At 38.1% G+C, this 27478-nt stretch overlaps 1 protein-coding gene across 50 annotated transcripts in view; it reads right to left on the reverse strand.

The window, feature by feature from the left end:
- The window catches only part of LOC126336387 (uncharacterized), a 258002-nt gene that overhangs the window by 145322 nt on the left and 85202 nt on the right, over nt 1-27478 (reverse strand). The window lies entirely within an intron of this gene.

The following is a 27478-nucleotide window of genomic DNA, read 5'->3' on the forward strand; positions in this document are numbered from 1 at the left end:
TGGGCCAGGTTTAATAGAAATTCTAACATTCTGACACTGAAAGTTATGGTTCCTATATCATGGGCAAAATGAAGGTCAGTGAATGAATAGGTTGCAAAAATATGTGAAAGTTATGCAAAGGGATGAACAAGTCTGTCAGAACCTAAACTAAAGAACTCTTGGTCGAACACAGAGGAAACCAACAGTTGAAAATCACTTCTCTATATATCAAAATGAAGTTCCAGGCTCACCTTCCCCTGTATTCATTAGGGAAATTTGTGTGTACAGCTTATAAATATTTCATGCAAACTGGCTGAACTATGAAGATTTAAAGTCTGTTCTGCCTGTGTTAAAACCTCTCTTCTTGTAAATCTTTATTTTGTTCAATTTATTCTTTGCTGAAGAAAGCAAATTTAATGACATTAATGCTCTCAGCGCAGAAGCAAAATAGAGCAGCCCTACAGTCAGGATAATATGTTTCATGCATTTATGGAAAAATAGTAGTGGATTTGAAATATCTGTGAGACTTTTGCTAATAGAAGGGTGCTTTAATGAGCTCTATCCACCCATATGGCCCAGCAAATTCATGTTATTGGCCATCAAGGAGTGGCAGGTGTTGTTTTCCGGAACAGCAAATTACTGCAGTTATTCCAGCAGCCTCAGTGACATCGTTGGCCAGCAGTATAGTTTTCCTCATGAAAGGCTACAGGAAATGAATGAAAACTGCAAAAAATTCAAATAGCTTGAAGTAAACATAAGCTTAGGATACTAAAAGATACCACATATAGCTTTGAACTCTTACACTTAAAGACACTTTGGACCCTGTAAAAGAAACCTTTACAGGCTTCATTAGTAAAGAAACCCAACTGTTGCTGCTGTTGCACAGCTACCTTATCAGGCATTGTCCCTATGACAATGAGAATGCTGTTTTTTTTTACTTGAAAAGAAACCAGCAGCAGTTAAGCATGGCATTTATACAACTGTTGATCAGTATACTAATGTTCCACATAATCCCCAAACTATGCGAACACAGAATATGTTCTATTTTTAACCAGTATTAAACTAGCACATCAACAGAATTGCAAAATAAAAAAATATGGCCAAAATTCTCTATAATACGAATACTTTCCAAAAGATATTTGGCAGAGTGCTATGAACTTCACCACTGTGACAGTGATGTAAGACTTGAAAGTAGTTTATATATGTTGCAGCACTTACACAAGAATTTTACAATCATTATGTCCATCGCCCTGAAGTTTATAACCAGTTTGGTTATGTAGTTGTTACAGCAAAAAAACAGGCCGAAATACGTCATGATGAGTCATGACAAAAGGCACTCACCCTCCTTTTTTAAAAGTTTTCCGAGTACTTCTGACTCAGTCTCATTTCCTATAGTCTAGATGGTGTAAGAAGCTCTCTGACAGTCCACAGAACTGTTGCTAGCTTTCAAGTGTGGAGCTCTAATGGCTATCAACCCAGACAGTACCCATCCATAGAGCTTTGACAACACTGAGGCATTGCCATTGAGACATTTACAAAATTGTGTTACATTATTGGTTGAGGTAAGTCCGCAAAGCTGCTGTGCTCAGAACACTGCAACTATGAGGGATCAACTTATGCTGCCTCAACTTCAGTCATCAGAACTTTTGATTTACCTTCCCCTTAAAGTACTAAACAATTTTAGAATACAATGAAAGGTATCAGTTATTATTTAAGAACCAGCAGAAGATGGGCATTTTTAGAGGGTTCAGAACATGGTTTTTCTAATGAAAATGGTTAAAAAGAGTTTGCATTTTTAAGATGCGCAGAAGATATGTTTTGGCTTTTATAGAAGGACTGTGAGCTTTGTCCCCATTTAGTAAACTATTGACAGGCAGCATGAGAATGAAATTATATATTTTAAGACCTTGTACTGTCATGTGGAAAGTATCTGGTTTATCCTGAAATTACTCACAGAGATATAAGAAGCTTAACTCCAAATGTTTTTCAGGATTCACATTAGCCATATCAAAATTGATCAAAAAAGCTTTTATTACTACTTTGATTAAGACAGAGCAAAAATTTGTACAAGATGGCGTAGTTTTATTGCTTTCAGGAAAATATTGCCAGAGATATGGCTCAAAATTGCTGAAAACACAAGGGAGTACTGTTGAAAGCTGCATTATAGGTCAAAAAAATGACTATATCTCTGCAAATATTGAACTGGTGATGGTGAAACTTGTTTACTGGAAATGTGTAAATGTTCATGTAACATTTCATTAAAATCAATGATGAACTTGGGGGAACATATACACCATTTGGCACAGAATGACACTGTTGCCTGTTACATGTTTATATACACACAATGGTTACCTTTCCTTATTTTACATGTTGCTTCAACTACGAAATTCCATTATTGTTATTTTATTGTGTTTGTGACAATTTTTACATTCTGGTGATTTATGTGTTAAGTTTCCTTCTCGCCAAGGCATTGTGCATTTTTTTGGTGTGACATGACTGTTAATGGAAGAAAAACTTTTTAAAAAGTATGACAATATAACAATTAATTTTCACATAAAACTTCAATAGGAGAGTTGGGGCAGTGGGCATGGGATTATAGAAGGAGCCTCCATGTGTCCCGACAATAATAATAAATTCAAAGGGCAGCATGTATAAATAGACAGTAGCATACTACAGTCTAAAACTGCTCACCATAGGGCTAACATTGGCAGACACATATGTTTTTTCCTGTTGTTAGATAGTATGATATTCCGTGAAAATAAAAATTATAGAATATTAATCAATATAATAATTACTATTATAGACTTATCGCAGTGCTGTACGCACTGGACAACAAGCAAAGGGGTCATAATGCTATGAAATGAAATGGCACCCCAGACCATCATTCCTGGTTTTCGAACCCTATGGTGGCTAACAGTCACGTTGCCACTCCACCGCTCTCTGAGGCATCTCCACACTGTTTTTGGCCTGGGTAGAATTGTCTTTAGTGATGAGTCTCACTGTGAATTGAGCCCTGACAGCCAGCGATGATGTCCAGGACAGCGGTGGCATACTGAATTTAAATTAGATTGTGCATTCACTGAATATTATGAAAACTCCAGATGTTATAATTCCCATGTAACAAATGAAATTGTAGCAACAATTCACAATGCTACATTAACTGAAGTTCACTGACTTTACAAAGAGCTCCATGTGCTGTTCCCACTCCACAGGGTGATGCGGGGAACGTGTGGGTACTGCCACTTACATGTCAATCATGCAGTGACCTGACTTTACTGTCACTCTCATGCACTTTGTTCAGAATGTAGACTACGGTGACTGCATGGGAACGGGAATTGATACGTACACTTGCCGAAAATGTATTTATTCTGCAAAATTAAGCATGGCTAACACATGGGTGTAACAGGTATAAATGCAGATATTTCTATTGGTGACTGAGGACAGTGTACTGAAAACATGAAATTGGTATTTACATCATATGCAGCCTAATAATTACAGCTATTACAGGTTTTATGTTTTTAGGTTGGAGAGTACCTTCTAATACATGTGCCAAGAGCAAGACATTAGTGCTTATTTTCCTCCGGGCAGCAGATCAGTTGTTGAAATGTGGCCACCTGGACACAGAATGGTTAGTCTCTTCTGACACGCAGCATCCACTTGGTGGTGCAATTATGACTGTGTAGAAAAATGAGGTTGTGAAGTTAGTGATGTGTTTGTGGGAAGACTGCTCGGCGGAGAGAAAAACAAACAAAAAACTCATGTATGTACATAATAAGGTACCACATAAAAATATCTGCACTTATACCGGTTACACTCTGTATATTATATGAATTGTTGGGTATGTCAAAGCCTTTCACTTGCTGTCATATTTAAAAAAATAAAAATAAATTAAAAACGCAGGAGTAAGTTAATTCTGTGTAGAACAAAAAATTTCAGTATCTTCCCATAATAAGAATAAATAATTATCGAGTAGGTACTTGGAAATGTACATTAAAAATGTTGATGCTCTTATGAGCTTGTGTGTCACACATAAAGAAGGGATTACTATTTTGTGATGATTCTGATGTAAGCTACTTAAAAGAATCTTAAAGAAACGATTGTCTACAGGTGCTATCAGCTATTTATATTTTAGTAGCTTAAGTTCACTACTTGATTAGCTCAAGTTTGTAGTAACTGACAGATAATGTATTAATACAACATATTGAAATAAAATGCCTAAGATAAATTGCCATACTGCTCAAGGACTCAACTTACTTAACTTAAATGCATTAGGGAATGAGCTACCAGCCAAAAACATATTTACACATTTGTAGGCAGTAAAACTGACAGTCTGATGCTAACTACAAAGTGATTTTAAACGAAAACAACAGTAGTGAAAGAAGAGAAGCCGAAACCTCTGAAAGTCAAGTTATGAATCGGACACTGATTTGAATAGAGATAAACGGAGGAGAGAACTCAAAACCAACAAAAATCTAATAATCAATCACACAACTGAAATTACAAATTGGTTGGTTTAAGCTGATTAACTGCAGAAACAAAGGAAGTTGTGCAACATAAACTTCAGCAGTGGCCACCAATTTGAACAAGAATAATGCTGAAGATTCTAACTGTTTTTATTACAAACATCTTTGGTAAGAGCGTCAACTGAAGTACCAAAGATATGTCCTGTCTGTTAAATACAAGATTGCAACGTCTGAAGCTCCAGGATAAACTAAATGCTGACATAATGTGCATTACTGAAAAACTGCTACACAGTGGTTAAATCAAACTAACCTCACTAGCAGGAATTATAATTTAGAGTTTAGTAGGAAATTCTCCACTTATGGTGGTACTGCTATTTTTGCAAAAAAGCAAATAAGTTTCAGCGGCATACGTAAAAGTTCAATTACCCTAATAGAAAAGGATTTTGAGTTATTGGCAAACAAACTACCAGAACTTAACATCAATCATATCAAAGAGATATTCAGTCACGAAAACTAATGAATTATGAGAGAGAAATGCTTGCCACCACTAACTTTCACGAGTCAAAATAAGCGGTGCTTCTATTAAAAACACAAATAAAAAACCTAGCTTCAGAACTAAAAGTTCCTGTTTCAGTGACAAAATAGTTTAGAGAAGGTCAAAAAGGAAGGGCAGGGCACTCAGTTCTCAGACTGAGGATAGACAAAATATTTCCATGTGCAACACACCATTATTTCAAGATACTTTCTCAATTTTTTTGGTCTTCTATAAAGATGAATATTAAATAAAAATCTTTATGCAAGACATTCCACTGAGAGGTAAAAGAGACTTGCAACAAATGTTCTGTTGATGAACATGGCTCAAGAGCATTCCAATCAAGTAAATACCAGTCAGTCTTATTTCTTAGATCAGTTTTCAAAATTCTAGAAAAGGTAATGTTCCGTTTACACAGATCAAGAGCTATATGGCAATACCACTATCCCAAAATAATGTATTCACACATTGTCACCATCTGTGATGTTACATATCACTCTGGAAGAGCGATGGTGCAACCATAAATTTCTGTAATGGATAAAACTGTAGAAGTAGGAGCACAAGATGTAGCCCACAACTGCAACAAGCCTGTAGGCAGACAGCGGGTTCTGGTCATTGAATTGCATGATCAACTCTTATGTTGTCAGACAACAAGTGCTGAAATCATGCCACAACCCGTGGACATAGGAAACAGCCAGCCATTGTCCACACTTTATCACCACCCCTTAACAGCAGAACTTCCGTGACCCTCTTCTGAGCGTCAATGCCCCAAAACCGGTCTTTGAGAAGCCCCTCTGTTTTGACTGACTTTTATGTCATTGACATGCACTGCCGATTGCACCAGACTCTTGCCATTGCTCTGTTCCAGAAGTTTTGAAGTGACACCAAAATGTCATACCTTCCGCTACTGTCAGAACATGGAAGCAGTATTTAGCAGTAGCCATACTAGCCCGTCAGTGAGTTTGGCCAACTGTGCACCAGCACCATAATTCTGCCACCACTGGGCCACAAAGGAGGGACATCTGCCTGTCTGCGAAGCCCAGGTAGCCGGCACCGTTCTAGCCGCTGCTTCCTGGGGATCCCTCACCACTGCCACACATCAGTCAGCTGTTCAGAGTCACATTCTGTGCAGCAATGTGAGCCTCCACTATCCTGGCCAACATAGTCCGTTGTCTGCCATGTGCAGTCTCTGCATCATTGCCGAGTCAATGCTCCACTGTGTATGCAGATCACCTCTTTGTGTCTACAAGTATTACCTTGCCGGCTACGACAGCACTGAATATTATGTGAAGAAGAAAATCCACTTGACTGACTGTGCTAGCAGGATGGAACAATTAAAGATTTGTTGTGTCCCTTCTCATGCCTGTTCTAGCCACTTCTAACGAGTTAAATAGTCCAACCAACTGTACGGATTAGTTAAAAAAGCAATAAAGTAGTAATGCTGTATCCTTACCCTCTTCTGCTTCTGTCCACATTCCCCACTTTTGACAGAGAACTCACGCCACGATCAAACTAATATTTTTCATATTACATTTACCTTTCCAACAATAATACTCAACAACAATCAAACGATATAATAAATTATTATATAGGAGAGTGCAGCTGCAGGGCAAATTTATTATTTATTTTTTCATGGCAAGCCACATCGAGAGACGACATGTGTCTTAGAGGTAGTACTGCGATCGTAGTAACTTTGCGAGAGGAAGTACCTACGCAGGTGTGGTTCTGACACTCCATGTATTTCTGGCTTACATAGGAGAAGTGGGTCATCCTAGGATTAATGCCACACTATAGCTATGATGATATAAACCTTGGGAGACAACTGAATATTGAACTGAACTATTATTTGCAACTTTCTATCAGAATTGTTAATTCACATTCAGATTCTGAATTATCATGTTCTGTAGATAGTGTTCTTGAAGAATTAAATATTTGCTGTAGGAAGATCACAGTATTACTCTTAAAACTATATGGCACTATATTTGAGAATAATCATCATATTTCTTTCAAGAAAGATAGATGTTGTGATCAACCGTACTCTTCAGAAAATACTGCATAATTCAGTGAAGAAGTGCATAACTGATGCATCCACAACCAACTAAATGCAAGCAGAATAACATTTAGCACTAACTGCCAAAGATCAATATAAATTTCAAAAAGTCAAGGGAACATTGCACAACCTCTGTGGCAAAAGCATACTTAGAATGAATCTTTCAGTTTGCAACAGACTGTGAATGTTTTGTAGTTTCCTGGCAGATTAAAACTGTACACTGGGCCTGGTATACAGTTCTAACATGTCAGGATATTTCAAAACAGTATGCAATCCACTGAAACATGAACACTTTATTTTGACAACAATCCTCCTGCCTGTCGTTAAGCCATTTCCCAGCAATTTTTTTTCTTCCAGCTGTGGTGGTCCAGCTAGGTATGCAGGAGACTTACTGCAAGGTTTGGAAAGTAGAAGCGGGACTTTGATAACAGTGAACCATTGAGGGTAGGTCACGAGTTGTGCCTGAATAGCTCAGGCGATAAGAGCACTGCCTGAAAAAGTCGAGGTTCTAGGTTCAGGTCCTTGTCTGGAACTGTTTTAATCTGCCACAAAGTTTCAACAGTATACTTAATTAATCATAGTTTGGATTTTGCAAGAGCTGCTCACTTTTTTCTCAACACAGAACACTATTATTAAATGGTAAAACATCACCATGTAGGGGTATAGGGTGACTTACTGAAGGAATTTCATTGTGTAAATCATAATAATCTATCAAAGAAACAACATTTTTATGGCATACATGGTTTAGAGCATGACTGGTTTAGTTCCTATTAACAAAACAGATGGCTGAAAGTTTGGTTAAAATGTTCAAGTAACACAAGTAGGGAAAAAAATCACAACAGGGTTCCTGAAAGATTCAGCCATGAGTCCATAATTGTTCTTGATCTATGTTAATGATCTACCATTTTATTTGAATCAGGAGACAGCATTAATCCGTTTTGCAGATGATCAAACATTATTGTCAAAAAGTGGAACAAACAAACATCAACAGGATGCTTTTATTTGAGAATGTTCTGTAACTCCTTAAAATAAAATGCAAGTTATATCCTTCTCATTATTTCGACAGAAACTTAAATTCCTGGGTATACTAAGGCAACTTAAGAATAGACCTTTCAAAAAATAAAACCTTCTTGTATCCATTGCCAGCACTGTTAAAAATCCCTGGGTATACTCAGGCAACTTAAGAATAGACCTTTCCATAAAATAAAACCTTGTTGCATCCATTGCCAGCACTGTTAACTAAGTGTTCAGTTGCAAGAGAGCAGCCAGTCCTACTTTTGTAGCTTGGCTGTCATGTTTTGGTTGAGGTGGTTGCCATCAGATATCATCTTTACTGTATGCAGCTTTGGATACTCTGTCCTGTATTGTTTAGGCAGTGCTTTCACAAAAAGATGGCTACAGTGATCCTGAGTTTGACACTGAATTTATCAGCTCAAAAAGTGAAGAAGAATGTGATGTTACTTCATCAAAGACTGGAAGTGATGATGTTTGCCCATTGAGTGACAAGTGGTATGGTATAAATACATCCAGTGTGCTCCAGCAAGCTACTCCAAGATTTATGTTCATACGAAACCAATGTGAAATACATGATTAGGCTTCATAGCTAGAAAGAAAATAAAAACTGATCTCAAGTTTCAGTATACTTTAGACAAAATTCAGTGCATCAGTATACACAGGATTTTATTATTGGTGACCTTCAAAAATTTGTAATTCATTATTCTGAGCTATAAACCTAGCTTTATAAGTCCATATGCAATTTTATTCATTATAGGATGCTTTTTACTAACAAAAAAATACTTTTAGAACATAATTTTGTTGGGGGGGGGGGGGGGATATTTTCCAGTAGCACATTCAGTTTTGTGTTGTCAAAAATATTCCACCTTTCACAAACACTTTCCAATACAACGGCAAGCGATGATCGATATTGTAAATTTTGTTTTCCAATCCGCTGTTGAGCCTTAGTTACCACGATTTGTAGTAGCTCTCACCTTGGTCCATTCTCAAATTTGACTGTATTGGGCATCCATGCTGCACAGTACTACCATATAGGGAATCCTGTGTTAAGGTGCAAAAGGGCTAGTTCTTCACACACAGCCCTTTCTGAGGAAGAGATTGTAGAGCATTTAGAGGAATGTCTTAAGTCAAAATGATATTCTGATGATGGCAGTGATTCATTGGTAACAATTTGAACGAAATTACAAGGGTAACATTCCTCACTGAAAAGTTTCAAAAAATATCATACAGTGAAAAGTTTTGTAGTTTAATGCTTATGTAAACATATTTGAATTAAATCACACCTCTTGTTTTAATGTATACCCTAATTGTTGGTCAGTGGCCTCACTGTTTCGCCAAAGAGTCTTGCGCAATTCTCTGTGGTGCACTCACCACCTGGGCAGTAGTGATTTCAATATGAGTGCACGGAGGTGGCCTGTGTCTGAATTACAGAGTGCAATGTAATAATAAAAAATTATAACAGGGTAGAATGCTCTGAGTCTTGGGTGTGCATATGGACGAAAATTTAAATTGGAAACCTCATAATTCTGTAAGGTGGCTAAAGATATTAATTTTTCAAAATTAGAATTATGTGTGCGAGTTCACACATATACACCTTGCAAGCAACTACTTAGGAAACAAAGCATCCTCAACTACTTAGGAAACAAAGCATCCTCAGTACATTTATTCACAGATAAATTTGTCCTTTACAACCTATTGCACTCTGAAAATAATAGAAATATACACTAACATATTGATACAAGGGAAATATTATCGCAGGCCATTATGGCCGAGTGGATCTAGGTGCTTCAGTTTGGAACTGCACGGCTGCTATGGTTGCATCCTGCCTCGGGCATGGATGTGTTTGCTGTCCTTAAATTAGTTAGGTTTAAGTAGATCTAAGTTCCAGGGGACTGATGACCTCAGATGTTAAGTCCCATAGTGCTCAGAGCCATTTGAAAATATTATCTATTGAAATTAACTTTGGTACAGGAAAGAGAAAATACACAGCTATATCACTCACTGGCAATCTACCATGGAAATAAAATGTTTGACAGCCCAAGTGGTTACCAAATGTACATTACAGCTGCTTCTTCTCAACAACTCTATTGTTATATAGAGGAATCATTCTGACTGTATCCACTAGGTCATTTGTACAGGCTGGCCCCACTGGAATGGTCAATATTCAGGGATATGACAGGAACAATAAATCGAAGCAAATAAGTATAGTAAATGTGCATTTTAAATGCATACTTAAAGAACTATGAGCACTTCATCTACGCTACTGTAAAGACATATCTTCTAGTGAACATGAGCTCTTAACTCTTCAGGTATGCATTGTACAGCCCATGTTTACTACACAATTATTTCTTGTTTTGGTCCATACTACCTCATCCCAAAACATGAAAAGCAAAGAGCTTGCATCAGAAGAGATTTGTTGCACAGTAACGAAGACGCAAAAGTGCTCACACCAGTTATGGCATGCACTTTATAGCCCATGTTTACTACTTTTTTCCTTCGAATAGTGGTTGTGTTATAACCCTGAATATTGACCGTACATGGACAAGGAAAAAAGATTTCATATTTTCCAGTTAGAAATACACTTTTTCCCAGGTGAAAACATACATTCTCTCAAGTGAAAATACATATCTTCTGCATTAAGCAACAATATATTTTCCCTCGGAATTGTAAAACTTGCACATTTTCCTGGGTGCAAATACACATTTTCCATGTTAGGTGATGGTGGACTTTCTCTCAGAACTGTAAAACTTATCATTCCTTTGAATGGTAAAGCTTTATACTCTGGTACAGAACTTCCTGGCACTTTCGGGGTGGGGGCAGAGTTTTGTTAAGATCTTTGATGCACTGCAAACATCTATGCTGAATGTTTTCATATTATGAAAGTATAAATACGAATTCCACCAAACATAAGCGCATTAGTTTCCCTAAGTACCGAAATCGAGAATGCGATACACTCGTCAGCTAATCATAGCTCACATCGCATTAACTTGCCAGCAAATGTCAGCAGACATTCAGAGCATAGGACATTGATGTAGTCAGCCAGTAGCAACATCACTGATAAGTAGCGGGAACACACAAACAGGAAAAAGATCATGGTTTAAATCAATAAACATATAGTATAGCTACAAGAAAAGCTTACTTATAATATTAGTCTTTTTTGTGTGTGTATAACCTTTTAAGATATATCAAACACAAATGTGCCTGTTGTGGCTCGCCAATCTTTCAAAGTGCCGCCACGCAGTTACGCACATTCTCTACATGCGGCGCTGTCTGCCAGCCATGCAGCAGCAGCGCGACCTAAGCGGCCAGCCAGCCAACGGCCGCTAGACTCGGACTCAGTTATGATTTGACTGTTAAAGTGTGCACACGTCTTACTCTGTTTACTTGATCTGTGACTTTCATGTATTGCGTCTTCCTTAAAATATATTTGTTCAACTTCAAGTTATAACAATTGGCAACAAGGATGGGATCCGCAAAATCGAGGTGTAACCAGGACCATGGAGAAGGAGCATCCGGCCACGGGACGAGGCGCCGCCACTTGCTGCTGCTGGCACGACGGACAGGAAGACACCACTTGCGTGATATCGGCGTCCATCCCCCGCCAGTAGATATTTTGGCGCACCCCTGCTCTCTTACAGCGATTCTTGGAACAATTATTGCTCTCTATCCCTGGGTGTATAAATTACCAGGACAACATATTTGTCACTGGCTCCACCACTGACGAACATCTTCAAAATCTCCGCACACTTTTTCATGTCTTACAGACTGCTGGTCTTAAGCGTAATCTTCAGAAATCAAAATTTTTTCAGGCATCTATCACGTACTGGGAGTATCAACTCTCTCGGGATGATATTCGTCTACTTCAGCAAACTGTCACTATGATTGATGCCCTTCCTTGCCCTACATCTGTTAAGGAACTGAAGGCCTTCTTGGGGAAAATAGCATACTATCACAAGTTTTTACCATTTGCTTCTTCAGTAGCTCAGCCGTTGCATCGCCTGTTGCATGAAAATGTGCCTTTTCACTGGTCCGCGTCATGCGATGCGGCTTTCCTATGCTGAAACAGGCCCCGTGCCTGGGTACTTATCAACCTGGCCAACATCTCGATCTTGCCACAGACACCTCTCAATACGGGGTCAGTGCAGTCCTTTGTCTGACGTTTCTGAACAACCCATTGTTTATGCCTCCAAAACGCTCACAGATAACCAACAAAAGTATTCTCAAATTGAAAAACAAGCTTTGGCCATTATTTATGCTCTTCATATGTTTGGTGTTTTTCTCTATGGATCCAAATTTTGTCTTGTTACAGATCATAAACCACTTGTTTCCTGTTTCATCCATCAACGTCACTCCCTGACAAGGCTGCACACCACCTCCAGTGTTGGGCTCTTTACTTGTCTCGTTTCAATTACGAGATTCATTTCCAGCCGATGGCTCAACATGCGAATGCTGATGCACTGTCTCACCTTCCCATAGGTCCTGATCTGGCTTTCGATAGGAATGAAGTTTTGTGTTTCCACCTGGATGTTGCCGAGCAGCGGGTTGTGAACGGGTTCCCCATCACCAGGGACCGGCTGGCGGCTGCTATGAGTTCTGATCCTACCCTCTCCCGGGTTTTACGCTGGATTTAGAAGGGTTGGCCAGATCGTCCGTCCGCTAAGACTTCTGATCCGTTGCGGAACTACTATGCTTTGCGTTACTGTCTCACGGCTAGGGATGGTGTTATCCTCCTTTCCCCCGAAAATGCTTCGCTTCGTGTTGTGGTACCTGTGTCTTTGCATGCTTCAGTCTTGCACCTCCTTCATCAAGGGCACTGGGGTGCCTCTCGCACAAAATCTCTGGCGCGCCGTCATAAGTACACGCCTAGCATCGACTCTGAAATTGCACACATGGTCGCTGCCTGCGGCCCTAATGCGTCACAGGCAGCCGCCCCGAAGTCAGCTTTTGTCACCGTGGCCTTCGCCTGAGAAGCCCTGGGAGCATATTCATGCTGACTTCACAGGACTTGTTTTAGGTACTTATTGGCATCACGTTATTGACGCCTACTCTAACTTTCCTTTCATTGTCCGTTGCACGTCGTCTACCACCATGGCAACCACCAATGCTCTAGCTCACATTTTCTCTTTGGAAGGCCTTCCCTCTACTCTTGTTACTGATAGTGGTCCATAATTTGCCTCTTCCAATTTTGCAGATTTTTGTGCCTGTCGCGGCATCATGCATGTCACGGCCCCTCCGTTCCATCCACTGTCAAACGGTGAGGCAGAATGACTGGTCCGCACATTTAAGGCTCAGAAGAGGAAACTCCTGACTTCTTCTGCTGCTGATGATGCTCTTCTCCAATTTATGGCTTCTTACCGTTTCACCCCCATGGATGACCACAGCCCGGCTGAACTCTTACATGGCTGACGGCCCCGCATGCTACTTCATCTTCTGCGGCCTTCCATGTCACGGCCGCGGGTGTCTTCACTTGGCCAGTTCACCGCCGCCGATGTTGTATGGGTACGGGGATATGGCAGGCGGCCAAAATGTAGTCCTAGACACATCTTACGACACCGTGGCCAACGCCTGTATGAAATCCAGACGGACACGGGCGTTGCAGTGTGTCATTCGGACCAGCTTCGGCCTTGTGTGCCGGCAACACCTGTACCGGATGCCGCTACACCACCTTCGGCTCTACCTGACGCTCGGGATACGGAAATCTGACATTATTCACAACGCAGTCCTCTCACCATCATATTGGTGCCAGCACAAGAACTGACGCCACCAGGAGACGTGCCCATGCAGGAACCAGATGACCATCATCTGTCGGAGCAACTCTACTCGCCTCCTTCTCCTACGCACGCGGACACTGTTATAACAACCGGACTTGACTCAACAGGCAGATTGGTGCGCGGGGGCCCAGCAGATTCGACCCCCATGTCTCCTGTCATCTCGACCCGTTATCATCGGGGACACTTCTGTTCGTACGGGAAGCCGCCTCCTCGAGACTTTACGGCCAGTCAAACAACACATATGGACAATAGCAATCTACAGGCCACCTCCATCAAGACCTGTGCAAAAACTTCAAAGGGGGAAAAAGTGTTGTGACTCGGCGATCTTTCAAAGTGCCGCCGCACAGTTACGCACGTCCTCTACATGCAGCGCTGTCTGCCAGCCATGCAGCAGCAGTGCCACCTAAGCGCCAGCCAGCCAGCGGCCGCTAGACTCGGACTCAGTTATGATTTGACTGTTAAAGCGTACACACGTCTTACTCTGCTTACTTGATCTGTGACTTTCATGTACTGCGTCTTCCTTGAAATATATTTGTTCAATTTGAAGTTATAACAGTGACAGCAAAATTTTAAGTGATGACATAAATATCTGGTCTTCTGGTCCCAAAATTTTTGTAAGTGGTTGGTCCTCAAAGTGTAAAGTTATGACTGAAAGTCAAATGCTTTGTGATTTAAGATATTCATCCCACATTCTCACACCTAATTCATTTTGCATAAAAGGAAATTTACTTTGAAAGTAATGCTTCTCAAACCACTATACACAATATTTTCCCGCGACCTGTTAGAATTTTAGACAGCTGTGATGCCATGCTCATCAAAGGCAGTTGTTGTTGCTAAGTATTGCATAGCCTTCGACCTAAAACTTTTGACCCATTTTGCTGTCAGTGGACACTTGTGCGCGCACTGTGTTTTGCTCGTGGAGGTAAAAAAAGAAGAGAGATGGTGCTATAGACTTATTCTGTATGTTGTTTTGAAGCCAGAGCTGGCCACCATATTAAATAGCCCAAAACATTCGTGGACTATGGTTTACAAATGCTTCTGGTTCATTATTTCAGTCATGTGCATGCAACAACTGTTCTAAATACTAAAAATTGCAGGGCTTACATGTATAACGTAGTGTCAGGAAAGCAACTTCAAACGTTTTCCTGTTCTTGAATGCATATTTGTTCTAGTAGCCTCATTAATGTAACTTGTTTTTTGATGATTTATTTTGTACAACGGAAAAGAGAAGGAACTGATGTGAAAAGCATGCTTTCGTAATCCATTTAATTCCAGTTTTACTGTATTTGTATCAACAGCAAATGAAGCTGGAACTCCAAAACCAGTAATTGTCTCGTTACTGGTACTGTCTTGTTAGTCATATTTTCAGCTTTGAAGTAATATCCATACCATATTTAATGTTCATGTTTCCAAAAAATTTATCTGCATGTACAATGCTAGCTGATAAAAGTGTAAACGTAAGGAAAGAAGCATGGCATGCTATCATATTATCTTGTGCATGTCAACAAAGTTAATGATCACTGAAATTTCAAAGAAACAGAACTGCATAGAGATATACCTCCATCTAGAATAGTTTTGGTTTTATCAGATTGTCAATGCATTAGTTTCTCACTCCGACATCCTATTTACAATGCATCTTTCAGTGTGTGACCACTAATAACAGCAATATACTGGGTAAAAAAAGATAGGATGTTTCAAAAATGTTCCAGCACTATGCAGTACTATAAATGTGATTAAGGATTTGTATGTAAATGCTTCAACCCCATATATCTTTGCAACAGAAGCCTATTTCTCTTTTCCTGGAATATTTCTCATCAATGACTCTGTCACTTTTTCACCAATAACAAAACGTATCTCAACTCAAATGTATATCTACTTAGACACCCTACTTATTTTACTTTTGTATTTCTTTTTGAGGTTTTCGAAGTATATAGTCTATACCATGCTTTGTGATATACCAATAGCTAGTTAGTTAGTTTCATATTTGATGTATCATTTGCATGATAAATCATAAGATGTGGAAAGAGGTGCCTTTTTTTAAAAAAAATCAAAGACAGACACACGGTAGTGATTCCTACCCCTCAACATTTATACATTGCAATAATATATAGTCTTCTGTGGAGCAGGAGAAGTTGTCAAAGAAAAACATTTTTAGTTTAGTTTCAAATTTTCTTTTGCTGTCCGCCAGGCATTTTATATCACTGGGTAAGTGATCAAATCTTTTGGTTGCAGCATTGTGAACCCCCACTTGTGCTACAGACAACCTTATTCTGGTATTGTAATAAAGTATATCATTGTTCCTGTTGAAGTTGATTACTTACAACAAACTTCATGACTATTGTGTGAAATGGACAGATTGGTACTTGCAGACCGAGTAGCATACAAGCATGACAAAAAGTTCATATATGTTGTTTTTTTTGGCCAAAGCTTTCTTCAGAAAGGAAGCAAAACAAACAAACAAACAAACAAACAAACAAACAAACACACACACACACACACACACACACACACACACACACACACAAATTCATATAATCACACACGCAAACCACAACCATACACAATATTGCTGTCTCCAGCTGTTTTAACCAGATGCTTTTTTTAAAAAGAGGGAGGAAATGTGAACAATGAATAATTAACGGCGGGAGGAATTTAGAGCACAAGATGCTGCACCAATTGCATGGTCATATAGCCATTTGTTGAGTGGGAACAAGACTGTGTGACTCAGATGTTGGAGCATTTGCGGTCTGGAAAGCAATGAAAAACACAGGAAAGAAGAAAAGTGAACAGCGCAACCATAATTCATGTACTGTATTTATTCGAATCTTAGCCGCACTCGAATCTAAGCCGCACCTGAAATTTGAGACTCGGAATTCAAGGGGAGAGAAAAGTTTTAGGCCACATCTCCAAATTGAAACAAAGTTGGTCCATTGTAATATGAGACACAATTAAGTCGAACAAATGATGATACAGTTACAGTAGTTTGGTTCGAATCGTAAGCTTAGCAGGTAAGCTTTACCAGGTAGCCATTGCTGTGTGTCAGGCGCTCCATCCGTATTTATACGGGTACCCTTCCTTTTTCACGTGCTTCGTCTGGTTTGAATTGATTGCTTATTTTTCTTTGATCTGATAAGTGACGTTCTCTTTGTTATAGTTGTTTACGTCACTCTAAGCTGAAAATGCAGTACTGTACTGTGTCATGCATTGTTTGTTGCATTCTGATAATGAGTGTTCACGGTCTGTCGCCGCTCGCGGCATATCTTGCTTTTGTGCACGCTACCGCCGCTTACAATTAGAAAAAAAGAGAGGAATCGTCTCATTAGCAAAACAATGGCAAGAGACTGTTATTTGTTATTACTTACACTGCTGCTTTCTTTGATAATGATCAACAAGAACCAAATAATAGACTGCGTATAATAAAAGATGTTCTGAACGAGAGTTTAGCGAAAAATTTTCTCCTTTGAAAATCTTTGCAGACGCCTCTTTAGTACATTACATTCTGCACAGAAAATAGAGTCATATTAGATTTAAAAATCTAGTCAATTGTAGTGCTTCATTTTTGACTCTATCACTATTAGGCATAAGAATAATACGAATATAAACATATTCTTCCGTGTTTGCTATTATCTTACTCTAGTTTTGTAGTTTATTAGGCAAACAGGATTTACACGAGATAGCACCAAACACAAAAGAATACATGGTAAGAATATAATAGAGGGAAACATTCCACGTGGGAAAAATATATCTAAAAACAATGATGATGTGACTTACCAAACAAAAGCGCTGGCAGGTCGATAGACACACAAACAAACACAAACATACACACAAAATTCAAGCTTTCGCAACCAAGGGTTGCTTCTTCAGGAAAGAGGGAAGGAGAAGGAAAGACAAAAGGATATGGGTTTTAAGGGAGAGGGTAAGGAGTCATTCCAATCCCGGGAGCGGAAAGACTTACCTTATGGGGAAAAAAGGACTGGTATACACTCGCACATACACAGACACAAGCAGACATTTCTAAAGGCCCTTTACAAATGTCTGCTTGTGTCTGTGTATGTGCGGATGGATATGTGTGTGTGTGTGTGTGTGTGTGTGTGTGTGTGTGTGTGTGTGTGTGTGCGCGCGCGCACGCGTGCGCGAGTGTATACCTGTCCTTTTTTCCCCTTAAGGTACGTCTTTCCGCTCCCAGGATTGGAATGGCTCCTTACCCTCTCCCTTAAAACCCATATACTTTCGTCTTTTCCTCTCCTTCCCTCTTTCCTGAAGAAGCAACCATTGGTTGTGAAAGCTTGAATTTTGTGTGTATGTTTGTATGTCTATCAACCTGCCAGCGCTTTTGTTTGGTAAGTCACATCATCTTTGTTTTTAGAAAACATGGTAAAATGTTTATATTCATATTATTCTTATGGTGAAGAGAATACTGCATGTGATTCACAATTCATAAAAGTTCCTATTAGCAACCATCTCTTCTCACAGGTAGGAAAGAATTCAGAATGTGGAGTTGGCCATATTGACAAACATTCCAAACAGTCTTGCCAATCTGAAATTCGTAGTACATTGAAATGCTGCTACATAGAGGTTTTGGGGCCAGTATTTATCTTAGTGCCTGCAAAGCACGCCTGTGTAGCGCTACATATATTCAATGGCAGAAGTTAGTTGTGGCGGCACCTACCATTATTTTTCAGAACTTCCGCTTACTTTGCACTCGATTCTAAGCCGCATGCGGTTTTTTGGGTCACAAAAACCGGAAAAAAGTGCGTCTTAGATTCGAGTAAATACAGTATACAAAAGATGGTCCTCCTTGAAGGGTTCCACTTATGAATAAAATATAACTCTCTTAAATTTTAAATTATGACTGGATTTATTAGTACACCTGTAAACGACGAAAGCTAGCTTTTTTGGAGAAACAATTATCAGGGCTCCCAGAAAGTAATGCACCGCATTTTCTTTTCACAGCCGAAAACTATTCTATGAATACGAAACATTACATATGTATTATTTGAAGCATCCTGAGTGAGCATGCAAAGTTTCCGTCACTTCCAACGGATAATGTAGCTGCAGGACAGTTTCAGAATGGCGTCTGTAGGTGATGTAAGTTACAAGGAACGTGTTATCATTAAATTTCTCACTGCAGAGAAATAAACTGTAGGGAATATTCACAAATGCTTGTGCAAAGTCTATGGAGCACCTGCTGTCGACAGAAGTACAGTTAGTCACTGGGCAAGGAGGGTGAGGTCATCAGAAGGCGGTTCGGCAGAGCTCCACAATTTGAAACAGTCAGGGAGACCATCCACTGCTGTCACACCTGACTTGTTGCAGCGAGCTGAGGTTGTCATTTGTGAGGACAGATGCCTTATGACTTGGCAGTTGACGCTGCATCTGTCAATCAGAAAAGGAAGTGTGGATGCAATTATCCACACTCTTGGATAATCAAAAGTGTGTGCAAGATGGATCTCACGGTGTCTAACAATGGATCACAAATCACACAGAAAAAAACATTTGTCTTGATCTGTTGCAATGATTTGAAGCTGTGGGGAGGCTTTCTTGTCCCTGACTGTGACAAGTAATGAAACCTGGATTCAACATTTTGAGCCCGAAACAAAATGACAGTCGGTTGGAATGGCGCCATTCCCACTCCCGCAGCAGAAAAAATTCAAAGCAACTGCTTCTGCCGGTAAGGTCATGATCACCATGTTCTGGGACTGTGAAGATGTGATTCGCATTGATGTGATTCCAAAAGTCTTTTTAATTCAGAAGCATATGTCAACACACTAACAAAACTCAAGACGTGCTTCTGGCGACTTCGGTGGCACAGTGACCAAGGAGATAATTTGCTACAAAGTGATATACCTTGGCCTCACACAACTCTGAGGACTGCTGAACACATCGCAAAATAGGGCTGAACAGTATTACCCCATCCACCCTACTGCCCTGACCTAGTCCCCTCGGACTTCCACTTTTTTTGGACCAAAAAGGATGCCATTCGTGGACGACATTTTGAGGACAATAACAAGGTAGTTCACACAGTGAAACTCTGGCTCCATCACCAGGTCAAGTATTGGTACCGACAGAGCATACAGGCCCTTGTATAATGCTGGAGGAAGGCCATAGAACGGGATGGAGATTACGTGGAAAAATAGGGTACGTAGATAAAACACCCCTCTTTCGTGTTCACATTGTGTTCAATAAAGAACTGTTGAAGAAAAAGATTAGGTGCATTGCTTTCTGGCCAACCCTTGTACATCTCCACATCATCAAAGCACCAGATGCCATTTGGGATATGACCATAAAAGTCGATAGGTATCCCTAACTGTCAAAATTGTGCACAGGCACTTTGGAGTGACTTCATGGTGAAATATCACTGCCGTGACCCATGCAGGTATAAATGTGGAGACACTAATGTTTGGCTTTATGTAAGTTGGTGTCATTATGACAACTTCCTTCTTTTCTTTTACATCCATGATTTTACTGTTGCCAATGACACATTTTCATCACAGCTTATGATTTATATTGGTGTTTTTCTCTATTTTATGTTTTACTGTTGCAATATTATTCTGCAGTAGCAGGCTAAAGTATAATTCTTTGTTAGAGTATCAGTTCTTACCAGTAGAAATTATAAAAATTCAACTCAAAACTTAAACAATGCAAAATTCCCAGAATTTTGCATTCTGTTGGGCCCACAGCATAGTATAAGACATAGTGAAAATGAATTCTCCGAAACTAGCTGCAATAAGGTAATATATTTCTTTCGGCTTATTACCATGATGACATGACTTGCGAAAATAACACTGGGAAGATTATCTTTACGTAAATTGTGGCTGTTTTAAGTGTACAATTGCATTCATAGTTATAACTAGTTGAGAGTGATGACCATATCCATCAATAGTAAATTTTTTTCTTTAATATCTTGGTAAATGTATTACTTTTTTAAGTTACGAAACATAAAAATATGTTTTAGTCAGATATTTTGATAGTTGTTTACTACAATGCTATATGTTTACAAATTATATACAGCTTACCAGAGATGATGTTACATTTAAATGTTCATTCTTCAAATTTTATCTATGGTCTGTGTAAATTTTGTTTACCATATGACTATTTCTTTTTGTATTATATTATATCAATAAAGTTTTTGAGATAATATTTATGTTTAAAATCTGCTTGTTCATTTAGAATTTCATTCCTTGCATGAATATAAATTTCCAGTTCTTCAAGAATGTTTATGTCCTTTCAGTATTTTATGAAATATTTCAAACATAGTTTGATTTTCTCGGCTTTGTGTTGTTGAGTTTTCGGATGTATATATAAGCTTGATGAATTACTATCATTGTTTCTAGTGTGTTCTTTAAATCTGATGTTAAAATTTCATCTGGTTTGACCAATACAGAAAGTGTTGCAATCATCACAGGTGATTTTGTATATTCCAGAAGTGGCATATTTTGGTTGTGCTTGAATGTAATTTCATTAGAAGATAGTTACTGCACGGAAACCCAGTTGCATGTGTATGGATTTAAATAGTGCATTTATCTTATTTGATATTTGCCCTAGGTATAGTGTAAGTATATAGGTTGTTCTATGTTTTCTTAAGGTTTTTCTGGTAGGATGTATGTCATTATGTGTCGTGATGGTTTTCAGTTTTGTGTGTTTATAATTTTTGTTATTATATCTGGATCATTCATTTTTGTAGGCTATGTAACAGAGTGTATTCATTTCTTTTTGTATAGCTGGTTGTTCTAGAGGTAAACTGATTACTCTATTAATCATGGGGTGGAAGAAGGCATGCATTTGTGTTGTAGGATGGCAAGAGTTTGCATTTATTATATTATTTGTGGTGGTAGGTTTTCTTGCGTGTCAAATGTGTGGTGGTTGTTTTTGTTAATTTTCATGTCAAGATGGTTTATTAATTGTCTGTTTCCCAATTCCATAGTAAATCTGATGTTGGGATGGAGGTCATTCAGTGCCTGCTCAGTGTTATTGATATCTGTATTATTTGCATCAATCAGTATTAACGTGTCATCTACACATCTGTAATAGTAGGTGATCTTATTAAGCACTGGCCATTGTGAGCTGGAAAATTTTTCTTCTAATATACTGAGAAATATATCTGCAATCTGCATAAATCTGCAATTGTGCCACCTACACAGTATCTCATAGCTACTCCATTTGATTGGGTGTCGATTTTTCCACTGAATTCAAAATAATTTTGTGATAAAAGTCATTTTATGGAGATTGATGATTTCATAAAATTCTCTATTGGTTTTGGTACTGGTGTGTTGGTATACAGATTTGTAATGAAAAACGAGACTAATATAGCATTAGTTGGAATTTGTTTGTTTTTTATTGCTTTTGTTAAAGCACAATAATTTTTTTGTGGTACGTTTTTTGATGTATGTATGCAGCTCTGTTAGTAGTGCATTCAATTTTTTTCTTGTCAAATAATGAGGATATTGCTATAATTCACAATTGGGTGGATTGTAGTCGATATGCTATATATCTCTGGTTGAACATGTAACATTGGTGTGCGTGGATTCATAACAAAACACGATCTTTTTTCATGTCCCATTAATACCACATTCAAATTTTTAATACTTTTCTTTAGTTGTGCTATATATTTGTTTGTAAGGTTTTGTGGTAGTTCTGTAATGTTAGTTTCGAAAAATTTCATAAATTTATTAATGTAGTCATTGTGGTTGATTATAATGGTACAATTTCATTTGTCCAATTTTACTGCAACTGCATCGTCTATTTCTTGCTTCAGTTACATGGAGCAAGAATGTGGATGAAGCAAGAAATAAAGGGCAAATTATACTGCACAGGTTTTTTGAATCTTAGAACAGTAAAGAGCACACCAACGTTAAAGTAACTGTGTAACTCCATTGATGTTTGACTACATTTCTAAATTTATAGATAGATTCATGAGGTGTTCTTGTAAACAAGCTAACAATATACATAATACCAAGTTTAATTAGCTAACTGGTAGAGGATCATGAATCTCCATTCCAATTTCATACAAGGATAAAAAATCTTACAAATATTAACTTCGCGGATGACAAATCTACTCTGCTTACAGAAGGCTTGAAATATAATTTAGAATCTAAGTTACACAACAATTCCTTAAAATGTCTAACAGCCATTAAAAAAATTGCAGCTGATATGGCAAGTCAGTCAATTAAAAAGCAAAACAAACTAACAGTTAATATACCAAAAATTCTGGAAAAGAAAGAGAAAATACATAAAGAAAAGGACAAAAGACTGAATCCATCACCCTCAAAGCCATAAATCAAAAATTACAAGCAAATAATGCAACAATAGTGAAATTGGACAAAGGAAATTGTACCATTATAATCAACTACAGTAACTACATAAATAAAGTTATCACATTTTTTGAAAGTAACAACATCACAGAACTACCACATAACCCAACAAACAAATATACAACACAACTAAAGAAAAGTATTAAAAATTGCAATGTAATAGTGACAGAATATTTAAAAAATAATTTTTTTTATGAACCCACACACACACCAATGTTACATGTTCAACCAAAGACACATAAAATAAAGACTCCGATCCACCCAATAACCCTTGTTACTTAATAAGCAAAAACTTGAATGCACTACTAAAAGAGCTGTGTACATACAGCAAGAAATGTACCACAAAAACTTAATGTACTTTAACAAAAGCAATAAAAGACATACAAATATGAATTAATGATATAAAATATAGAGAAACTGACAGGTACATAATAAAAGAACCCATAAAAAATAACAAATGTTGGAATGGAATTGATTAACTTGAACTGACCTATATATGAGATCAATTCTAGATATTGATTATGATATTAATAAAATTTTTGCGTTAAGTACAGAGAGCAGATACGAGTGTAGAAATGGTACTATATTTAAGATACACCCTGGAAAAACCATCTGATTAACTAATCATCAAATAGTTGGAATTGGTAACTAGAAATGACCTATATATGAGGTCAATTCTAGTTACCGATTCCAATATTAGCACCTGTTGCGGTAGTTCAGAGAACAATTACAAGTGCGTAACTCTTATTACATTTGACAAACCTGCTGTAGAAACTATCTTATTAGTTATTAATCGATAAGGTGGAATTGGTAACTAGAATTGACCTATATAGGTAGTCAATTCTAGTTACCGATTCCAATAATAACTTCTTCATGGTATTTCATGGGGCAAGTAGTACTACTGAAATCTTTATCACATTTCAGTGCACAAATCTGCAGCAAAAACATCCTATGTTATGAACAAAGAATGGTTGGAATTGGTGACTAGAATTGACATACATAGGAAATCAGTTCTACTTACCAGTTCCAACTATTCAACCATAGAATGATGGAAATTGGTAATTAGAATTCACCTAGATATGCAAAACAATGTGCATAATGAACCATGGAATGTTTGGAACCATTAAGTACAACTGACCTATACACATACATTCCATGCTTTCCATGGTAAATAACATGTTAATATATGTCAATTCTAGTTACTGATTCCACAATTCATTATTTTTCAACCTCTTTGCAGTGTGTTGTATTTCTATTCCGCTGTTACTTTCTGTACTGCTGCAATAAAGAAATTGTTTCTTTTTTATGGTAGTACAGAGAGGAAAAAAAGCAATGGAAACACTGAAATAAACCACTGCGAACACACACTATAAGAACGCAGAACTTTCATTCCTTGGAATCGACAAAGGATTCAGTTATATAGGGGAAATTTACTAATTCATCTCAAACAACATTATTGTCCAAAGTAGTAAAGAAAACATTTCCAAAAATGAAAATATTTAAAAACATCACTGCACACTAAAAAAAATGCAAAAATTACAAAATTTTGGAACTGATAACTACACTACAAGTGAAATTGTAAACAGAAAACAGGCACAATTTACATAGAGACAATCTTACTGATTTTATTTTCGCAGCAAACTTCATAATGGCAGTAAGCTGAAACTGGCCTGTTGTGTAAAATACTGAAAGAAATACATAATCTTATTGCAAATGATTTTGAAGCATTCATTTTCATTATTCCCAGAATTCTTAAATATTTTCAGGTTTTTGCCAGTTTTCTCTAGGACAAAAATTTTTTCTGGTGTTTCCCTGTTGTTCCAGGGCATATACACCCTGTCCCGGGACACACCATACGTACTGTGAAAATTCTGCTCTATATACTGTGAAAATTAATTGTCCTGTAATACTCTCTCAGGTACAATGAATTTAACGATGGAAAATCCAGGACGGAATGTAACAATATTATGTGAAAGAAAGTTGCTACTCAGCAGAGATGCTGAGTCGCAGATAGGCACAACAAAAAGACTCTCACAATTAAAGCTTTTGGCCATTGACATTCCTCACACACACACACACACACACACACACACACACACACACACACACACACACACACACACACACATAGCTGCCAGACACTGTGATCATGATTGTGTCAGTTGCACTTGCGTAACTCTGTGTGTGTGTGTGTGTGTGTGTGTGTGTGTGTGTGTGTGTGTGTGTGTGTGTGTAGTGTTGACGAAGGCCAATGGTTGAAAGCTTTAATTGTGAGAGTCTCTTTGTTGTGCCTATCTGTAACTCAGCATCTCTGCTGTATGATGAGTAGCAACTTTCCTTCTCATAATACTGTGCAATGAATTTAGTTTTACACCTGAAGATTTCCTTCCATTAAGAGTGGCTTCATTTATTCTGTTCGCTAGTAACTCTTCTATCCAATCACAATCTGATATTCTGCACACTATTGAATTTTGTTCATCAAGTAACAGCGATGAACTGTACTGAACTATTTCCTGAAGTCAAGGAATACAGCACAAACTTGGATACTGGTATCCACTTCTCACTGGTTAGTATATGCCTAATTTCTTCAGAGGAGTCCTATAATTTTTCACCCAACAGCAGAGGACAAGAAATCTGCATCCAATGTCATCACAAAATCATCTGACCCTCTGTTTTAAGTCTTTTAACATTATCATGCACCAAAGGGCTGTGATCAATTCCAGGAGCAATGGTGCAAAATGCTAGCTCAGCTTCCACCATGCATACGAGGTGAGCTGGCTTCACCAATGCAGCCAGCTACCTTAGAAATCAAGGATGGCCTCTGAACATAGGAAGCAGGCATCAACCACAGCAACATGAGAAACCATTTGCAGATGGCTGCATTCAGTACATCAACAGCTGCCAGCTTCCACGACTCAAACAAAACCCCCTGGAATGAAAGGAGTGGACACTGGCCTTCCTTCCTTTCTTGCCTGCTGTTTCACTAAGCAACTCTATCAACTGCACTACAATGACAAGTAATCACTTTCTCAGAACTTCTCAGGATATATGAGGAAGATCGGCTCCAGTCCCAACAGATTTAATGTGCTTTGCTGTTTCAGACATTCTTTCAGCAGTGGGCCAGGCTTACTCACATGTTAAAATGGAGAAAGTTTTCTTTGATCATGATAACAGCCTCTCCCATAGCTTAGGTCACTGCTGCAAAAAAAGTTAGCTATGACAAAAAAATAATAAAAAAGACAGTATCATTTGAATAAACATGTTTTTTCTGTGTTATGTAGGGAACATTTTGAATTTCTCTTGTAATAATGTATCTAAATTCCAGAGAATCCTCAACAAATATCTGATTCAGTCTGCTCAATACAAATCCATACAACATAGCAAATGAATGAGGGAACAAATTTCAGTGTGGAACAAAACATAATTCAGTATGTTCTACAAGAAATAGCTTTTTTTTCTGTTTTATAGTAGAGAAATTATATTATGCAAACTCAGGTATTCTACACACAAGCAAAAATAATGTTGTTTTTTAACAAACAAATATCAAGCACTATCATTCAGAAGAATTTAGAACAAATCAAGAAAAATGTTGCATCTGTAAGGCAACATCCAACACTTTTCAGTACACATATAAATGGTAAGAGGTTCAACATGTCTTGCTGAAACTAATAATAGGGTATTTTGACTGTCTTCTGGAAACTGTCTTAAATGATTAATTATGTCATTTTATGCTCCTAACATGCATTTTCTCCTCCTGAATTTCACAATTCTTATATAAAAACAAATGAAATTCAATAAATTGAGCACCTGCTAAAATGCTCCATTTGAGTCACATGATGCCTGTGACATCACTGGCTAGCTTGCTGCGCCCACTATCATAATGCTAATGACGGTGATGTCTTGTTTTGGAATTTACGTTTCAGAAAATGGGTTACAAATGGTACATAGTATCACACTGTACAAATACATCTATAAAAACTCTTGAAAAGTATCTTTGCATGTTCCACAGAATGAGAAGATGCACACAATGTAGCTGCACTGTACTAGCAAATTGCCACCACATCGATGCACATGTTCACTAACTTAAAAACGTGCTGCACGATGAAGTTAACATTAACTTACCTCCAAGATATGCTGTGCCACTGTTACAAAGGATAGTGTCATTCAATGAAATTAAACTCCTAGTGAAAATTGTCGTTTTAGCCATCTAACCCTCAATTGGCCAGTAACTCAATTGTTAGAGCGATAGACCATTGAATTTTATGATTTGATGTCCATAGATCACTGGCAGGAATCTAACCCAAAAAACATTTTAACTTATTTGTAAAACAACTTGACAGTCCTCTCGCATGTTAACT

The sequence above is a fragment of the Schistocerca gregaria genome, chromosome 2 (assembly GCF_023897955.1).
Source record: "Schistocerca gregaria isolate iqSchGreg1 chromosome 2, iqSchGreg1.2, whole genome shotgun sequence".
Classification (NCBI taxonomy): Eukaryota; Metazoa; Arthropoda; class Insecta; order Orthoptera; family Acrididae; genus Schistocerca; species Schistocerca gregaria.